We start from the raw sequence: 21,630 nt of genomic DNA, 5'->3' as shown, positions 1-21,630 counted from the left end.
TTGTAGGGGGTATACATTCACGTTAGTATTTTCTATATTTTGATAATTTCCAGGGGAGGTTCTCAGTATTAGACTTTGTGGATAAGAACAGTCATATTATTTGAAAACTGACAATTGCATACTATTATTTCTTTGAAATCATAGAATTAGCACATGGATAGAGCCAGATCTACAGAACAAGTAGACAAGAAGACACTTGAATACATGATATGAGACAAAGGGAGCATTATTGGAAATATGGGCTTTTGCTAATAATCTAAGAAATGCACATTAAATCATTTAATGTCCTCCCACTAATCACATTAACAAAATCTTGAACAATGATAATACTCAGTACTGGCAAGGTATGTTAAGGTAGGCACTCTGATGGCGAGAGAGCAAATTGTTGTAGTCTTTCTAAAGAAATTTGATGATATATTTCAAGACCGTTTTAGCAAGATATTCTAGTCTTAGAAAAAAATCAGATCTGTGGAAAAAAACAAGTATAAAGTTGCTTATTACAATTTTTATAATAGTAAAAAATGAACACCAATCTATTATCTCCAGAAGTAGAGTATGGTCAATTAAATAATACTGCATTAATATAACAAAATGTTATACAATTATGAAAGTTTTAGAAAAATGCTAATTATAAAATAATAAGTGGAAATGATAAATGGAAAAATAAGACAGGATCAATTAATTGATTAAAATCCTACCTGTTTACAGAAGTATTACAGTTTATAGACATTCATAAATTATCTCTGAGAGATAAAAATTAAATGTGGAGGCAAATAAATGAATTCAAAACCAAAATCAGAGAACAAATTTCAAGAATACAGATATACTTTTGGCAGGGGTGCCCAATGTCTTATTCTATATTTTGAAAAACAACACTAAATAATAGTTGCAAATTCAAGTCTATTCACAGGATATACACAATGGTTTATCTAGAAGAAATGTAATTTTTTAGCTTCAAAATTAAAAGAAATTTGTCAGTGGGATCCTCATAATAAAATATCATATAATGGGATAAATAAAACCTTTTACTATAAACTTCATGTGACATTGATAAATTTCAATGGCTTTTTCTTATATATGGCCAAAAACCACAGATGACATTATAGAAAAGTATATTTACTAAAAATTATTTTGCTATAGGCATTTATGCTTTTGGTTCTTATAACAAGATTCTCACTAATAAGAAAGAATGGAAGGATATTTTATAAATTTTAGGATACCTGTAAGAAAAGGTATGCTCTGTGAGCAATTATCTCCAAATCAGGTTCTTAATTATCTCCAAATCAGGTTCTTAATAGCTGAGCTGACAGTGAAATATTGTGCAATCTTTATGTAAAATATTATCTCACTTATAAAAAGTATTTTTTGTATAAAATGCACTAATGCATGAACAGACTGATGAAAATGTGACAAAAGATGAACATTGATTTTGTGGGATAATGACTTTTTTTTAAATATTGTGATTCCAGTAAGCACCGTTTTACAATCAGAAACTTAACCTGAATGGTCTTTTAATTACCTGTTGATATCATGCTGCATAAAAATGTCCTTAACTTTTAACTTCTAAAGAGTAATTATGGAAGCTACCTGTCAACTAGAAAAGCTATAGAAGAGAATTGCATAGAGTATTTCAATGTTAGCACAATACGGTAATGTTGCTAGCATCCTAGGAGGAAAAGGAGAGTGTCATTCATTTGCTCAGTCATTCAGTGTTTCCGGTTTCTACACTTGTATAACAAACCACCCCCAAACTTTGTGACTTAAGTAATAACAGCTGGTTATTGCTCATGGTTCTGTACTTTGGGCAGGAGTTGGCCAGGATGTGCTCATTTTTCCCGCACATGATGTTGATTCATGGAGATCAGTTAGGTCTGAAGGATACAAGATGGTTCTACTCAGATGTGCAGAGCCTTGTCTGACATGGCTAACATGGCTGAAGTCCACTTGGGCCTTTCTCTCTCCCTCTATCTCTCTCTGTAAATCTCACATCTATTATTAGAGCTGCTCTTTATATGTATGGCCTTTACCTCTAGCCGATTAGTCAGACCTATTGACATGATACCTCAGGGTTCCAAGAAAATAAAAATGGCAGTTTGTAAGCCTCACAAGGGCTGGGTCCATATGACACTGTGTGACTTCTGGTGTAGTCTCTTGGTCAAAGCGAGTCACAAAACAGGCCAGCCTACATTTGAGGAGAAGGAAAATAAACACCATTTGATGGAAAGAGGGGTAAGCACATACAGAGAAGGAAGGATTTGTAGGAGGCTATTTTGAGAGAAAATCACTATAGCTTTAAAGTCTTGAGGGATACCTGGGTGGCTCAGTCCATTAAGCATCTGACTTTGGCTCAGGTCATGATCTCATGGTTCGTGAGTTTGAGCCCCTCATCGGGCTCTGTAATGACAGCTCGGAGCCTGGAGCCTGCTTGGGATTCTATGTCTCCCTCGCTCTCAGCCTCTCCCCTGCCAGTGCTCTCTCTCGCTCTCTCTCTCTCTCGCTCTCTCTCTCTCAAGAATAAAGATTAAAATTTAACAAAATCTTGAAATCAAGTGGAACAAATCCCCTAGTTTTGTTCTTTTTCAAATTTGTTTTGCCTATTCTAGGTCATTTACATCTTCATTTTAAAAAGATAAAGAAAATTAGCATATGCTTGTCAATGTCTACAAAAAAAAGTATGTTAGGATTTTGACTGAAATTTTATTGAATCCAGAAATCAACTGGGAGAAAATTGACATCTTAAAACTATGAAATCTTCTAATCCATAAAAATGGCCAATCTCTCCATTTCATTAGGACTTTTTGTATTTCAGCAACATTTTGTATTTTTTGATGTAAGATCTTGCTCCGTTTTGTTAAATTTATCCTCAAGTATTTGCTATTTATAGATGCTTCTGTAAATAGTATTGTTTTTAATATTTAATTTTATAATTGCTCACTGCTAGATTATCCAAATACAATTAATTTTTTTATGTATAGATTTTTGTCCTACCAACTTGGCAAGTTCATTTATTAGTGCTAGCAGGATTTTTGTAGATCGCTTAGGATTTTCTACATACATAATCTTATTGACTGTACGTAATGAGAGTTTTATTTCTTCCTTTGCAATATGTAGGCCTTGTATTTCTTTTTCTCACCTGCTTGTACTTGCTAAGAATTCATCTACCATAATAGTAGGTATACATACTCTTTTTGTATGTAGATGCAAGTTTTCAGTCTTTCACTACTATGTGTGATGGTAGCTATAGGTTTTTTCCTGATGACCTTTATGAAGTTAGAAAATGTCCTTTTATTTCTACTTTGGCTACAATTTTAATAACAAATGAGGATCATATTTTATAAAATCCATTTATTACAGAAATTATCTGAATCTTCCCTTTTGTTATGTTAATGTCCTGAATTACATTAATCTATTTTTGAATGTTAAACCAACTTTACATTGCTAGGATAAGCCACATTTGGTTATGATGCATTACCCTTTTTATATATTGCTGTATCTGATTTGCAAATAATTTGTTAAGGATTTGAGGACCTATATTCATCATCATTTGACCTGTAGATTTCTTATAGTATATTTGACTAGTTTTGTTATCAGAGAAATTCTGGTCCCCATATTAGTTGGAAAGTGTCCCCCCTACCTCTATTTTCTGAAAGAGTATGTGTGTTTTGTATTATTCCCTCCATAAATATTTGGGAAAATTTACCAGTGATGTCATCTAGTCCTGACGTTGTCTTTGTGGGGAAGTTTTTAGAGATGGCTTTTCTTGGGGTGACTGGATGGCTCAGTCGATTAAGCGTCCAACTTTGGCTCAGGTCATGATGTCACAGTTTGTGAATTCGAGGCCCGTGTCAGGCTTTGTGCTGACAGCTCAAAGCCTGGAGCCTGCTTCAGATTTCATATCTCTCTCTCTCTGCCCCTCCCACCCCTCTCCCCTCCCCCCACCCCTGCTCACACTCTGCCTCTCAAAAATAAATAAACATTAAAAAATTAAAAAAAAAAAAAGAGATGGGGGCACCTGGGTGGCTCAGTCAGTTGAGCCCCTGACTTCAGTTCAGGTAATGATCTCACAGCTTGTGGGTTCCAGCCCCACATCAGACTCTGCTGACAGCTCAGAGCCTGGAGCCTGCTTTGGATTCTGTGTCTCTTTCTCTCTCTGCCCCTCCCCCCACTCGTGCACTGTCTCACTCTGTCTCTCAAAGATAAGTAAATGTAAAAAAAAAAAAAAGAGAGAGAGAGATGACTTTTCTAATTCTTGTGCCAGTTTTGGTGATTTGTCTCTTTCATGACATTTTCCCATTCCATATAACTTTTCAAATTTATTGTCATGAAGCTGTTTATAATATTCCTCTTTTAATAATGTCTGTAGGCTTTTCAGTAAAGTGTTCTCTTTTACTTCTGATATTAGCAATTTGTTACATCTTTTTCTCTTATTCAGTCTATCTAGATGTTATCAATTTCGTTAAACCTTAAAAAGAACCAGTTTTAGTGTCGTTGATTTTCTCTCTTTTTAAAAATTTCTCTCTTATACTCTGTTATCCTTGATAGTTGTTCTTTCCCTGGTAGTTGTTCTGTGTTTAGCCCTATAGCGTGTTACTTTCTGCAGGCTCATGTTGGTATTCAGATGAAGACAGAAGACCTGTATGTAGATTTCAAGAAGTCATTTTGTGCAAAGCTCCCTCCTCTCTAGTAGTCTACATCACAAATGCCAGCTGCTTCAAGCCCTCCAAACTGTATTCTCTGTCTTCTTAGCTCAGTGAGACTGCTGTTTTCTATTTAGGGTTCCCATCCCTGTCCCAGGCTCTGGTAAATGACAATGTGCAAGGCTGGAGTAATTGTAACACTTACCTCATTTGATTCCATACTCTCAAGGGTCACATTTTTGTACGATTGTCCAGTATCTTAAAAACAGTTGTTTCATATAATCTAGGGGTTTTTTTTCATTTTTTAAATACTTTTTAAATGTTTATTTGTTTTTGAGAGACAGAAAGAGACAGAGCACAAGCAGGGTAGGGCCAGAGAGAGAGAGAGAGAGAGAGAGGGAAACACAGAATCCTAAGCAGGCTCAAGGCTCCGAGCCATCAGTACAGAGCCCAACACGGGGCTCAAACTCACAAACCGCAAGATCATGACCTGAGCCAAAGTTGGACGCTCAATGGACTGAGCCACTGAGGCGCCCCTAGTTTTCTCATTTTTAATAGCAGATATGGTATCTGTTTACTCTGTGAGGACTGTGAGCAGATTCTCATCCATAGCAGTTCTGAAATCCTGCTGGACACATGTTGTCAGGGCCCCTCCTCTGGGGGGGGGGGGGGTGGGAAATGGGCCTCGGTTAGGGTTTGGTTCTCTAACATCCGGCTCCTCTCTATTCTTTGGGCTGCCCTCTAGACCACCCCTGGTTCTGCTCCATGAGACTTCTTTTATTTTTTTTCTTCACCCAACCCCAACAAGAAATGGCTCATTTTTCTAATTAAGTGGTTTCTTAGCCTGCTTCCTGCCCATAAAAAGTTGGGGTCTCAAAGCCTCTTTTCCTTTTGAACTGATACTGTCCCTTTTATTCCAAGTTGCCATAGTTCCTTTAAAAACCTTGGAAGTGTCCAATTATAATCTTCTCACTGAAACAAAGTCACACCCATAAGTGCATTTGTGTTAGGTCCTGCAATATTGTGTCTGTGAGTCAGAGTGCTATGGAACAATCTTAAGATTCTTTCTAAATCCTTTTGTATTGGTGAGAGAATCTGTAAGGTGCTACCCTAAGTCTTTCAGAGAAGTTCTAACCAGGAGTCTTACATTCACACCATCAGTGGGTCTTTACCTTCAGGTCATGTTATTACGGCAGCACTCTGGATTTTATCTTTGCTCTGTGGCTGTTTCTTACTTTAATACTATTTTACCAGCTGGAGACACTATCCCAGGGCCACTATAGTTTCTTCAAATTCTCCTTCAGAGTTCAACAGTTTCTAATTAGCTTCATTAGGAACATTTTCTATATTTTGAGTTTCTATATTCTATATTCCTTGTCTTACAAATTTTTCCACCACTGCTTAATAAGCTTTTATTTTTCTTTAGCTTCTAAGAGCAATTTTCTCATTTCAAGTTCCAAACATCTAATAGTCCCCTTGCAACTGTCCAGACACTGCCTGGGCAAAGCCAATGCCATACCATTAGAGTTTTGTTGCAGCTGCACCCAATTTCTGGATCCAGTGATTGTTTCAGGTATAGCCAACCAGTCCCAACTTTTTGGTTTAAAACAGTAGCAACCTTTCAGATTCTTCATGTGGGGAGTGTTGGCAGAGGCACGGTAACAGTTGCCATGACCTCCTGTAGGTGCAGTATCCAAGTGTGGTGTCTAGGTTGGGTTGGCTGAAATGGCTGATGGTGAGTTGAGCTTCTCTTTCTCTTTGCAGTCATGCGTCCTACAGAGCTTCTCTCTTTAACCAATTATTAGAACCTTTTACACAGTAGCCCAGGACTAAAAGACAATAAGAGTGGAAGCTATCAGGGCCCTTGAAGGGTGAGGCCCAGAACTGGCATGATGTCACATCCACTGAATACTACTAGTCAAAAGTAAATCATAAGGCCAGTTCAGATCAAAAGAGATTAAAAATTGGTTCTACTTCTTGATGGAAGGGGTGACATGAATGTTATAGGGATGAGACAAATTATTGACAGTTACCTTTGTCAATCTGACAGTCCATCTCATTCATTCATTCAACAAATAATTTTGGAGAATTTAGTATGTCTTAGACCCTGTTCTATGTAAAAAAGACAAAGTCAATTCTCTTCTGGGTTTGTATCACTAGTGGTGGGGAGATGAATAGTAAGCAGTCAATATGTAAATAATTTCAAAGAATGTTAAAGTTGAGCTGCTAGTATGTTGAGTGAAGTGGTGGAAACACATGTCTCCTTCTTGGGAATATAACTTTTAGGTTTAACTTGAATGACAGGAAGAAGTTTGCCATATCTCACTGAGGAGGGCACCTGTTGGGATGAGCACTGGGTGTTGTATGGAAACCAATTTGACAATAAATTTCATATTAAAAAAAAAGAAGTTTGCCATATCTGAGATATGGTAGAGGCACACTGTAGGTAGAATGTCAAGTACAAAGGCCTTGAGATGAGCATAGCTTAGCTTAAACCATAAAGAAGGATATTGTGGCTAGAGTACAGTGAGTGACAAGTACAATTTTTGGAGATGAGCTGGAAGAGATGGATCTTTGTAGTCCAATAGATTATGAGAAGGAATTTAATTTTTCAAGTGAAATGGAAATCCATTGAAATATTTTTAACAAGTAAATGGAATAATTTTCTTTACATGTTAAAAAATGCCCACTCTATAAAGGAAAACAAGGTTTTTTTTAAATTTTTGTTTATTTATTTATTTTTACTCTACTTACAGAGCACTCTGACACCAAATGTATAGGCTTTCCACAGCAAGAAATTCTCTAATTCTTGGTGAACACCCACAGGGTGTCCTACAATTCAATTAAGTTCTGATATTAACTGTCCAGTCATTGCAGACTCCACAGATTAAGGGCTCAGTTTCACAAGGCTGCCCTCTCCCCACTCCCATTTCAAATGCCAATCACAAGTGCCAGGTTGGCACCTGTACTTCTAATCAACCAGCTCTAAACTGGAGACTCCTTAGACTTCATAATTTGCTAGAAGAGCTCGCACAACTCAGGGTAACAGTTTATTTACTGGATTATCAGTTTATTATAAAAGGATACAATTTAGGAACAGCCAGATGGAATAGATCTGTTTAGGAACAGATGCATAGGGCAGTATGGTAAAGGATGCAGAGTTTCCATGGCTTTGTCAGGCATGCTGCCTCCCTCCCAGCACAAGGATGTGTTCACTTAGCCCACAAGCTTTCCGAACCTCTTAGTTAGGAAATTTTTATGGAGGTTTCATTGCATAGTCATGACTGATTAAATCTTTGGCCATTGGGGATTGAACTGAATATCTAGTTCCCTCTTCCCTCCCCAGAGATTGAGGAGTAAAAGTTCCAACACCCTAATTACAAGGTTGCTTCCTCTGGCAACCAGCCCTACCCATCTTAGGGGCTTCCCAAAAGTGACCTCATTAACATAAACTCCAGTGTGGTTGAAAGGACCCTGTTATTTTATTTTTTTAATGTTTATTTTTGAGAGAGAGCATACATGGAGGAGGAGCAGAAAAAGAGAGGGACAGAGGATCTGAAGCTGGCTGTGTGCTGACAGCAGCGAGCCCCATGCAGGACTCGAACTGTGAGATCATGATCTGAGCTGAAATCAAGAGTCAGATGCTCAATGGACTGAGCCACCCCAGTGGCCCAAAAAAGGCTACTTATGAATAAGAAAGACTTTTCTTTCATCTTCTTCGATAGAACTACTTCAGGAATTAGGGATAAATACCAAATATTATAACAAAAGATGTTTCTATTACTTTGTACCATTAGGGAATTACAAAGGTTTTAGGAGTTCTGGCCAAGAACCAGGAAAAATGTGTATATGTATATTTCTCTTTTTCATCACAATATCACACTCTGGCAATCTAAATATCCTTGTTTTGATAAATAAATTGTCAAGCTCGAGTCCTGCAGTCATAGGGAAGCACAAATGCGAATTACTGGATTCTGCTGATAAAAAAAAAAAAAAAAAAAAGAACTGCCAGATCCATAAACATGGAAATATAAAGAAGAGAGGTACATATTTGTGGTAAAATGTAATTATCGACTCCACTGGTAGAGGAATAAATAATCCATAATTTCCCAAGGAGAGTAAGATTATTTTCAGAACATGTCCAAGTAGAGTATTCTACCCTATCTGCTTTTTCAATAAATTGTCTGAATTTGAAATTTCTCATGGCCAAGTCCTAGCTAGCTCATGTTTCAGTTTTTCAAATGTGAAGACAGACTGCTTTGGAACATTTGCTTGTTCAAGTTAGTTTCACCAATGCTCACTATTAAAATGATTTTAAAATGATGTAAGTTTAAAAACACAGATTGTGTATAATGTTTTCAATAGATAGTAGGATGTAAAGCAAAGTACAGAAATTTTTCATTGTGAAATACATGAAAAGAGTGAGAATGAGTAAATATGTTCCCCTGTGTATTCTCATAATGCTTATACTTCACTAAAGAGTCAACAAGATTTAGCTTTAATCTCCATATGTATTAAAATATGGAAAGAAATTCTGACAGGCATTCTACAAACATAATCTTTAATTTTGATATTAAGACCTAATATTACTGAAGCTCCAATATTAAGCCCTAAAATTTGACTTTAAAGTGAACTTTCTTAATAGCATTTAAAAATTATAACAGTATAAAGTGTTATTAAATTTTAATTTAAATATTATTAACATCATATTTTAAATTATAACATTTTGTATACAGTTTAGAATATAGAAGAATATAAGAAGGTAGGATGGATATTTCAAAATTAAATAACCCAGAGAGTTCTTGAAATCTATAATGTGTAAATATGTAATATGTAGAGACTTAAACATACAGATATATCTAAATACAGATATGTATATATATAAAGTATTAGAATCACATGGCTTTTATGTCTTGCCTTTTTTTGTTAATGTCATAGCATGAACAACTTTTCATATCACTAAGTAGCTTTCACAAACCTGATTTCAAGGACTGTGTAATAATTCATCATATCAGTGCATTGCTTTGTCTCACTCTACCTGTTGTTTTCAGTGTTTTGCACACATCAGTCCAATGCTAACAACCATCTGTATTCATAAATCAGCCTGTGTTTTTGAAGCTATGGATCCATTTAGAAGACTTTTCATATGTTGTCCTATGGGAGGAATAAAAAAAGATTACTTGAGAAAAAGAAATTTGGAACATACATTATTTGAATTTAGAGATGTTGCAGGCACATGCACCAGCTTTTATTAAACCAGGCACTTTCTGCTCTTTAATTATCTCATGATATTCTTCAAGTTCTAAGGTTCAAGTTTAAGACTTTTATCTACGCATGGCTTTTTGTTTCTACAGTTAGATGGCGTGTTCGCACAGACTCCTTGACCAAACTGAATTTTGTGAGAAAGGACATTTTCATTGACCTAAAAGAATTTGTATTTTATCAATTTATGTCACCTGTAAAAAACAACAGATATCATAGTTCCTAACCATTCTTTTCTCTATTATTTCTGTTCAGAAATGAAAACAAATTAAAGTATAATATCTTATATTAAACTTCTCACTTTGAGGGGATAAAAATGAAATATAGAATGTGTAAAATCAGATTAGAAGCGGAATGTTCTTTCCAAAGCTCTCCAGGTGGCATCAGCTGTTAAAGAAGATGCATTTTGGAATAGCTGGGAAGATAAGGTTAAGAATGACCATGTGGGCGTCACCAAAAGAACATTAATTGTTCAGCAACAAAAAAAACTATGCACTTACCACACAGTGTTCAAGAGCAAGGACGGAAGTTTGTAGAAGTCAATGACTTTACACATTCTGTTCAAGAATCCCGTAAGATAACTACTGTCCAAGGTACTCCAGACACCTTCCCACATACTCTGTTCATTTTGCCCTCAATCCTTTTACTCCTCTTCTACCATTTTGTTTATTTTTGTATTTGTTTTGGTGACTGAATTAAGATCACTAAACAAACTGCAAGTCTGTGGAAATAAAAAAAATGTTTTTAAGTCTAAAATTTAGAAGACAGAAAAACCAGACATCTGTTAATTTTTATCATCTGAGTAGCAATACAGCTTTGAGCATTAATGACCTGAGTTATAAAAAGTGAACTTGAAAGGAGGGGAACATTATAGTCCCTAGAGATTCTCAAACATTCATTTGCATAAGAATGACCCAAAGAGGTGTCTCAAGCTTCTGATACTCAGACCCCATTGGCTCTCACTGCTATTTAAAAGGGTGGAGGATGTGTAGGAATCTGAATTTCAAACAAATGCCCAAGTAATTATTATATGCAAGGTTCTCAACTCATAACTTGGGTAATACTAGCCAGGCTATAGGGTGTCATAATGTGGGGTCAGAAGTGCTCATTTGAAGTGATGTGCCTCAGTTTTCTCATACATGAAATGAAAAAAAAAATCATCCTCATGGCATTATTGAAAGCAACATGTTACTTCTGACTCAGCAGGGCAGGTCTTAATCTACTGTGAAGGATATTTTATTTTCTGAGGTGTACAATCAATGTGTAAAATATATTATTTCCTACCTCCTGAAATGGGCCTGAAATTTTAGAACAACCTAAAAAGAACTTTCCTGCACCTTTATCCTTTGATCCATGTGAAAAATCAAACACTGGGGAGTTCAGTAGCAAACTACAGTTATAGAGTCTTTGTATCACAGTGTGAATAAAGGCTCCACAGGTAGAGTTTGATGGAGGAAAGTGAAGAAACCAAGTGGTAGCTTCAGGGCATGTGGAGTTGGAAAAGCAAAAACTGTCTCCCAGGAGTTTGCCCAAGGCAAGCCCTGAATGTGTAGGTGGTCAACTGGTTATCTGTTTTCAGCACCCTAAATGATTCTCTTAAGCCAGGAGAGAGCCAGCCCTCCAATGACCTGAACGGCTGTTTAACTATGGTGACTCTTAACATTCCTATTTTTTGATGCAATTCTTAGATAGTATGATGGTGTGACTGGATTTGATAACCATCACCTTAGAGTACATCTCAAACTTCTGTCATTCACATAGTACCGTCATGATTTTAGCAATATCCATATAACATCTGTACTAGTTCTAATATTTTTCTTTAAATTTATTCAGTTTTATCAATTTTCTTGTAAAAGGATATGTGTATCATTATTGTTAGTTGAAAACCAGCACCACGTGCCATAAATTACAAGGTCAATGTAGCATAAATGAAATAACAACAAAACATGTTATTAAATGCCAGCTGAATACAGCTGCTTTCCAAAGACTGACCCTAAGGCCTTCTGTAAATTTGATCAATATACACTCATTTCCAACTTGTACTTCCTATGTGACGTAATCAGAAGAGGTGAAAGATAATCAGCAAACTGTGATTTGATGTCACTTAGTGATCTCTGTGTGGAATCATACTTGGAATATCCCACACTTTGGGAAAAACCGTCAGATTACTCTTCAGTAGCATTGACAGACCCACTTCCCTGAACACGTGGCTTCTTACCTAATTTGAACAATGAATGTGACTCACTAGAGTTTCACAAAACCCCTTTGTAAGCATACCAGGGTCAGAAAAATTAATCTGTTTTAAAGGAAAATATCTTGTATGTGGAAGATATTCACATGAATGGGTATTTACTAAATATTTCATGTAGTACAGGTTGTTAGTTAGAAATCTATCATGTTTCATTGTGCTCACTCTTGGTGATGTATCTAAAAGCCTGTATACTGGAAGCCAGGACATGAGTTTCACTTTCCTTTCAATTTATCTTTTTATTTAATTTTTTTTTCAACGTTTTTTATTTATTTTTGGGACAGAGCGAGACAGAGCATGAACAGGGGAGGGGCAGAGAGAGAGGGAGACACAGAATCGGAAACAGGCTCCAGGCTCTGAGCCATCAGCCCAGAGCCCCACGCGGGGCTCGAACCCAGGGACCGCGAGATCGTGACCTGGCTGAAGTCGGACGCTTAACCGACTGCGCCACCCAGGCGCCCCTCAATTTATCTTTTAATAAATTTAGAGCTCACTTCCACTGAAACCTGATTGGATTATGAATAAAAAAGTCAATTAACAGGAAGCTTCCCAGTATTTGGCATATTAGTTGGTGTTTGTGTACTTATTTGTAAGGAAGCAGTGTAGGAATAAGAGAGTTCAGTTGAGCCCACCATTTACTACCTAAGTTAACAATTTGGGACTGGTTACTTCACTTCTCAAAATGCTTAGTTTTATGTGTAACACAGAAATAATAATGTTTAACCTGCAGAATTGTTGCATTAATGCACTTAAAAATAAAACAAAATGTGTGTCAACTGTGCTGGAATTGAAATAAAAGAACTTAATTAAAAAAAAAAACTAAATAAATAAACCAAAATAGAACAAGACACCAGAAGCAAGTGATATAATGGAATAAGACACTTAACATTTATTGCCATTGTAGGTATCATGTGTATGATAATGATGATTCTAACATTTTATATGATAAGGAAAAGTAATCTGCTTGAACCTATGCTTGAACCTAAACCCTTCAGTGTTTTTAATCTAGGATATTTTTCTGTTTTGAAATCTCCATGGCAATTCCTACTGAAAGAAATAAGATACCTGCAATGTTTTACATTCTGAAAATGGGCGCTTGTGTGTGTCTTATAAGTCAGATTGTAGATATTCTTGCATGAGCTGGGTGAAAGTATGTCCCTCAAAGGCATGTATTTTCTGAAATAAACTTATTGAGTCATAGTTTATATATCATGCAATTCACTCATTTCAAAGGTAGAATTCAGTGATTTTTGACAAATTTACCAAGTTATGCAACCATTATTACTACGTACCGGTTTTAGAACATTTCATCACCTGAATACCATCCTTTATGTCATTTACCGTTATTTCCAGCAGCCCTTCCTCTCCAGGAAACCACTAATCTACTTTCTGTCTCTATAGATTTTCCCTTTACTGGGCATTTCACGTAGGTGGAATTATTCAATATACAGTCTCTTGCATCCAGTTTTTTTCATTTAGCGTAATGCTCTTGAGTTTCATCCATGCTATAGCATATATCAGTAGTAGTTTGGTGCTTTTTATTGATGAATAGAATTTCATTCCTTGGCTATACTACATATTGGTTATCCATTTATCGGTTGGTAGATATTTCTGTTTTTTTTGGCTTTTATGAAAAATGTTGCTGTGAATATGCATGTACAAGTTTTTGTGCGGATGTACATTTTCACTTCTCTTGGGTATATACCTAGAGATAGAATTATCTTCTCTATGTGTAACACTTGCAGAACTGCCAAAGTGTTTTCCAAAATGGCTGCACCATTTTATATTTCTACCAGCAATGTATGAGTGTGCCAATTTTTTTAATTCTAGCCATTCTAGTGAGTGTGAAATGGTATTGTTGTTTTAATTTGCATTTCCTTAATAACTACTGATGCGTATCTTTTTATGTGCTTATGAGCCATTTATATATGCCCTTTAGAAGTCATGTGGTTTTAAAATATTTGATTTCTCTGATTATCTTGATAATTTATTATAAAGAAATGGTTGAAAATGGCTGAAGAATCAATAATAATGTTCTGGGAGTATCTATTTAGGTTTGAGATAAGTAACTATGATATCGTGGGACCATGCATCTTCATATGCATTCTGGGATAGCATATGAAGCTATCACTGTGAATATGCATCTCAAACTCTGTATTCAGGGGCACCTGACTGGCTTAGTCAGTTAAATGTGCAACTTCAGCTCAGATGATGATTTTACAGTTTCTGGGTTCAAGCACTGCCAGTGCAGAGCCTGCTTGAGATTCTCTCTCTTCTATCTCTGCCCCTCCCCCACTTTGCACACACATGCTCTCTCCCTCTGTCTCTCAGATAAATAGACTTTGAAAATAAATAAATTAATAACAATAAAAACAAAACTCTGTATTCATAAAGCAGAACTCTACACTTATGTGGAATGTGAGCTTAAAGAAGGTAGAGAATTTTATGAATCTTGATCACCTTTTATTTTATCTCTAACACCTAGAACAATGTCTGACATAGTCTAGTCATTCAATAAACCTTTATTGAATAAATGGATATAAGGAGTATATTTTGAATATACTTGTTGAATGAAATAATGCCAATATTTCTGATATCTCAATAAGTAGACAATTCATGTGCTTATTTTCATAGGAAGTCTGGAAATTGTCATGTGTCAAAACAACTTCTAAAATTCAGTCAGGATATCATTTTTGTCAACTAAAGCAAAATGCCTGTCTGTGTCAATGTAGAGTCATAATCTTATGAATGGCTTGTAATTTTTTAAAAGTCATAGCTCTAAATTAAATCCATTGCCTTTATTTTTTTGTACTCCAGAAATGCTCTTGTGAATATGGATGTATCATACTCCCAGAGTGAACTAGATTTTGACTTATAACAAAACAATAACAATGAAACAACAACCAAAAAAAAAAACCCTTCCTACTTCTCAATAAAATTATTTGTCTCTCTTTCTTCCCACTTACACTCTAAAAATAGTCCAAGTAGAAAACACCACTAATATAATAAATTTCTGTATATGCGGAAGCAAAGTGTCCTTTCCAACAAAAAGCATGACATATTTTAATATGAGACTCACAATAAATATACAGCTGGATTTTTTTCCTTTCCCTCAGTGTGTGTGTGTGTGTATGTGTGTGTGTGTGTGTGTGTATAGTTATATATATAGCTATATACATATATACAGTTATATATATAGTTATATATATATTGTTTTATATATATATTGTTTTATATATATATATATAGAGAGAGAGTGTGTGTGTGTGTGTGTGTGTGTGTGTGTATACACACATAAACTGGAATGGTGTCATTTAGCCTATATATTGAGAATGTTATAACACAAAAGTGTTCTCACAAAAAACTATTGAGGGACCGAGGGACACCTGGGTGGCTCAGTCAGATGAGCATCTGGCTTGATTTCAGCTCAGGTCATGATCTCACGGTCGTGGGGTCAAGCCCGTCATCAGGCTCTGCACTGACAGCATGGAGCCTGTTTGGGATTCTCTCTCTCCCTTTCTCTCTGCCCCTGCCCTGCTCTCTCCCTGTCTCTCTGTCTCTGTCTCTCTCTCAAAAATAAATAAGTAAACTTTAAAAAAAATCTTTAAAAAATGCCTGTTGAAGTGTTCAGAGAAGGAATGCCTTTGCATGCACTTGGGTGGTTTGGGTGTTGATTTGTAGACTCATCTGAATGTATCAGCAAATCCTTTTAAGTTCCTTCTGATACTGTTAGAGATTCAGCAATGGAAAACAAGGCCTCTGTTTACTCATCAAAGATTTTGTTTTCTACCTTACTGACTTTATTGGAAAAAAGTAAAGTTTCTGAAAAAGAATGTTTCATCCTTGATTGTTTATCCCAGAATCAGATCATCAGAATTCTCCAAACTTATGGCAGTAATGGAAGGAAATGGGCAATATGCAATAGAGTTAGTGTTGGGGACACATTAATTATATATATATATATATATATATATATATATATATATACACACACACACACACACACACATATATATACACACACACACACACATATATATACACACACACACAGACATATATGTATGTATATAAATTATTAATTATATACAATATATGCATTAATTATATATATAATTATATATAGAACTTTGATTACTGTCTATTTAGTCTTTGTTACCTAGAAAATTATTGTGTATTTGGCTGTGTTTTATTTTTCATTTTAAAATACAAAGATTAAAGTATGTATGTGGGTTTTAAATGCTATTAGGAAAATTTTTAAATACATTTTTTTAGCATAAATATACCCCCTCAACATCAGAACCTCAACAGTGTTTCTCTGGGAAATCCTTGGCTTCATAATCTGAAATCTCTAAGAAAAAAAATAAATTGTTGAATGTATTATGATGATCACATTGTTTTTGTTTCTCCTGAAATTCTATCTGCAGAGTTTAGTAAGGGAAAAAATGTAAGTGAACAATATAAAATTGTGAAGTAACTAGACATAGCTGTAACTTCTCTATTGTAGCTAAGCCAAGTTCATTAACTGCCCAGATTTTGAGGACCCTATTAACTGAAATTAGAACATAGCACTTAAAGTCCTGGGTACAATTGAAACAAGAAAGGGCTATGTGATAAAATGTCAGATATACACATTTACTAATGTTACGACATGGAAACTGGTAGAGTCACGTAAACTCTATGAAAGAATGCCCTCAATTTCAGTATGTCAGGAGTCAAATGTTAGGAAAGATAGCATATCCCATTTAAGTAAGAACTGAAAGCTCACCATTTATAAAATTTAATTATATAAATGCATAATCATAATATACTTAGATAATGTGTAGTATTTCTTCTAGCTGTCTTTCTTAATGAGCCAATCCTAGAGGAAATGTGAGATATCTCTTACTGTGAATAGTTTCTTTATATCTGCCTTAGGTCATCTAAGTCAACAATAATCTTCTCATCTTTTTCATCATTCTTAGATTTTTTTGGCATTTACTTTACATTTGGTGAATTTAGGAAATTACATTCCACAGAACAGCCAGAGAAAGTGTTAACATGTAGATATTACTTCAGCAGAACTCCCAACCTAGATTAAGAATGCTCATGTTTAGTAAAAATCCTGAGAAAACTATCTAGTTTGCCCATTGGAAACTATAGACACACTGTGGAACCTCAAAGGCTTGAACTTTTGAAACAAATAAATAAATACAATGACTATCAGCTGGCACCAGGAAAAGAACAGAGTCCAACACGCATAATCAATCAATAAGAGTCTTAGTTTTCTTCATACCATTCTTCATACTTCATACCATGGATACATTTTTTTTTTAATCTACAAAGAACAAAATATAGACTTAATGTATACAATGTCTGTGGGGGGGGTATGTGTGTGTGGTATGTGTATATATGGTATGTAGAGATACCCACACCCTTAAAATAAAATCTCTGTGGTATGTAAACAGACTATCTCTAATCTCTTTATCTCTGGTGACTTTCAAAGAATTCGTGAGGCCAATACTTTTTCTAAGCAATTATATACATTATTGATATGAGTAGGATCTCAGTTTAATAAGAGAATCTTTGTAGCTTCATTGACTTCAGATTTAATTTATATAGAAAAATTTAAAGGGAAAAAAATTTAATAACTTGGCTCTTAAGCGTTTGGACAATAACGGGGTGCCTGGGTGGCTCAGTCAGTTAAGCACCCAACTCGATTTCGGCTCAGGTCGTGATCTCACAGTTCATGAGTTCAAGACCCACATCCAACTCTGCACTGTGTCAGCATGAAGCCTGCCTGAAATTTTCTCTCCCTCACTCTCTGCCCCTACCCCACTCATGCAGTCTCTCCCTCTCTCTCAAAATAAATAAATAAACTTTAAAAAAGTTTGGACAATATTAATGTCATTTAAAATACAAGAATGTACCATGTGCATTTGAATATTGCTTTTAAGGTAAATTAATATATAACATTGATACTTAGGTCCCAAATCACCAGACTTGGAGGAACATATTAACTCATTTTAATAGCCATGTTGATTAATTTTGTAGCTGACTACACTTATGTTCTTTTTAAATTAATTTATTTTATTGAGATATGATTGACATATACCATTGTAAAAATTTAAGATATACAACGTGTTGGTTTGATACATCTATATATTGCAATATGATTACCACCATATTGTTAGCTAACACCCCAATCAGGTCACATAATTACACTTTCTTTTTTGTGGTGAGAGAATTAAGATCAGTGCTGTTAGCAACTTTGAAGTTTATTAAGTAGTATTATTGGCTATATTCAGTATGTTGTGCATTAGATCTCCAGAACTTATCTACTACTTGCAACTTAAGGTTTTCATTTGTTGTTGTTGGAAGTGAATGCGTGTGTATGTACAAGGTAATCTGTTAAAAAAAAAACTATACTAATATAATACTGCTTTAAGGAAACTTTTCTGAATATTCTACATCAACCTTATAAATGCCTCAATCCCACTAGCCTTTCCTCTCCAATGAAGGCATGTTGGTACTGTAATGGAAAAAAGTCAGATTTTATTTTCATTCATTAATACAAGAATTTACTTTAATTTACTAGGACACATCACCTATTTATAAAGTGAATCAATGCTCTTACCCCAAACTAACTAAATGATGACAACTCTGACTCTCTATTAAGTGTATGTTTTTTGTGATATATATATATTTATCTCTATGTGCTTATGCATTTGCCCTTTGTATTCAAACATAGCATTCAAAAGCTATGCAAAAGGGCATTTTGTTTGTCATTGATATTTATTTGCTACTAATGATTGCCACCTATAAGTGTACATCAGGGGACTGGGTGTAGGAAGACAGGCTTGCAACAGAAAAACCAGCTAGCATGCTGTTACACTAATGGAGGTGAGTGATATGTACTTGAACTTGAGCAGTGTCAATGAGACTGCTGAAGAAGGAATTGATTCATAAGGTTTTACATCAGAATATATAAGATCCAGTATTTTTTAAGACCTTCCAGGGGATTCCACTGTGAATTTCAGTCTGAGAATCATTAACCACGGTTAGATTTAGGGTCTCAGGAAGAGCAAAATTTAGGCTGACTTCTAGGTTTCTTGGTTATTGGTGTGACTGGTGATGCCATCCATGGTCGAGAAAATGGTAAAGGAAGAATAATTTTATTGCAAGGTTTTTGTTGTTTTTATCCAACTGTGTTTACATGGAGTTCACAGTGAGAAAGGGAACATCTATGAATTAAATGGAAAGGTCTGGTGTGGAGAGGTGTACTTTGTAGTCATTGTGGAAGAGTGATAGCTAAACTCAGAGAGTCTGCATAGGATCCAGGAAAATAGCACTTAGAGGCCAGCAGAGGAAGAAAAACTGGGGAGTTGACTGGTAAAGAATGATGGCCAGATAAGGAAGAGGAGAGTGAGGTGGCCAATAATAATAATAAAATGAGAGATTTGCTTATGGGAAATATTCATAAGAAATAACAAATGGACAAATATCTCTTTTTTTTTTTTCTGTTTGGGGATATTAGCTACTTTCTATTTGAAGGGTCTATTGTTTGGAATCACCAAACTCATATTGCTCAAGGGAATATCTTCCTAGAGCTACACAGCAAAGTATTTTGGTACTTTATCTATCTTATACACACGTAAGTGTGTGTGGGCACATATGTGTGCATGCATGCATGCACGTGCTCACGTGTGTGATATGTTGGATTGTATATCAAACTATCAAATATTCTTTGTATGTGTTTAGCTGGCATTATAAGGAAGTCTATACACACATATATCTATGCACATAAGTAATTCTAGAAGTAGGAAAGGAAAGGTCAGTGTGACAATTTGGTTTAACAGAGTCTCCTGACCAACATTTCTCCCACCTGTCTTCCATCAGGGAACACTGGGCAGACGGGAGCATAACTAGTATGCTCCAGTGGGTAAGAGAGTGGCCAGATTTAAACTTGTGTCCTTGTGACTATTCCATATCAGAACTGCCTCCTTTCCTTGGAAGTCTTCTACCTCAAATACATTATTAATATTGTATTAATCCATAAGTCACGTTATCTGGAAGTACATTTCTAACTTTCTGCTAACGTTTCATTACCTAGTACTTTGATCGTGCTATTAATGGTTTTATAGGTAAGCTCACAAGATGCAGATTTGGGAGTTCTATTAGTCACCTCAGGCTGCCATAACAAAACACCACAGAGTGGGTGGCTTAAACAAAGAAATTTATTTTCTCACAGCCCTGTAGCCTGGAAGGCTGAGATCAGGGTGCCAGCTCAGTCAGGTTCTGACAAGGGCTCTCTTTTTGGCTTGTAGACAGCTGTCTTCTCACCCTATGCTCATGCAGCCTTTTTCCCTATAAGTACAAGGGAGCAAGGGGCTGGGAGCAAGCTCTCCAGTATCTCTTCTTATAAGGGCACCAATTCCATCAAGCCAGGGGTCCTATCCTCATAACTTGATCTAACCCCAAGTATCTTCCAAAGGTTCCATCTCCAAATACCATCGCATCGGAGGTTAGAATTTCAACACATGAATGAGGGAGGGGGCACAACTCAGTCCATAGTAGAGACCATCAGGCAGTTCTCTGCCATCACCATTGCTTTTAAACCAGGAAGCTTGTTTGGCACAAGCACTAATTCAGTGTAATCCAGACAGGTACAACCGTCCTGTTGTTGTATATAATTCAGCGCTGACACATAATAACAATGAGCCATGACAGAATCAGTTTTGCACTGCTGATAAGTATACCAGTTTTGACGGATAAATAGAAAAAATAATAAGTTTGAACAGAATCAGACTTTTCTTGTAAACATTTAGTTTAGTTTGGAGCTGCTTACCACCTTCAGATGTGCTTTCCTATGCCATGGTGAATTTGGTGGAAAGAACAACATGCTGTTTAAGACAATTGAGCAGCAGTGTTCAACTTCGTATTGCATCTGAACGTCTTCAGTTTCTTGTATGTTTTCCCAGGAATTTGATGGATATGACCTTTTTTTTCTTAATCCAAAGCAAATTTTAGGTCATCTTAGTGTGTGTGTGTGTGTGTGTGCACACGCATGTGCATGTATTGCAAGTAAGTACACAATATCTTCAATAATTTCCTGTGTGGGTGCACTGGAAATTGACTCTATGAAGTAAAATCAACAGATTATATTGTGTTCTGTGCATAGTATCCAGAGTGAAAAATTCCCACTTCTTTTTTTTAAATTTTTTAATGTTTATCTATTTTTGAGAGAGAGAGAGAGAGAGAGAGCGAGTGGATGAATGGGGGAGGGGCAGAGAGAGAGGGAGACACAGAATCCAAAGCAGGCTCTGGGATCCAAGCTGTCAGCACAGAGCCTGATGTAGGGCTCAAACCCACGAACCGTGAGATCATGACCTGAGCCAAAGTCGCTCACATAACCGACTGAGCCATCCAGGTGCCCTGAAAAATTCCCATTTCTAATTTTGAGGCTTACAAGTTTCAAGGTTTTGTCTGTGTAGTATTATACTT

General features: G+C 35.8%; 1 protein-coding gene across 9 annotated transcripts in view; it reads left to right on the top strand.

The window, feature by feature from the left end:
- ARHGAP24 (Rho GTPase activating protein 24) overlaps nt 1-21,630 on the top strand; it is a 648,119-nt gene that overhangs the window by 598,671 nt on the left and 27,818 nt on the right. The gene's annotated exons all lie outside the window — the stretch shown is intronic.

Source organism: Acinonyx jubatus, chromosome B1 (assembly GCF_027475565.1).
Source record: "Acinonyx jubatus isolate Ajub_Pintada_27869175 chromosome B1, VMU_Ajub_asm_v1.0, whole genome shotgun sequence".
NCBI lineage: Eukaryota > Metazoa > Chordata > Mammalia > Carnivora > Felidae > Acinonyx > Acinonyx jubatus.
Note: the sequence above shows the minus strand (reverse complement) of the source record. Positions and strands in the feature narration are given on the sequence as shown.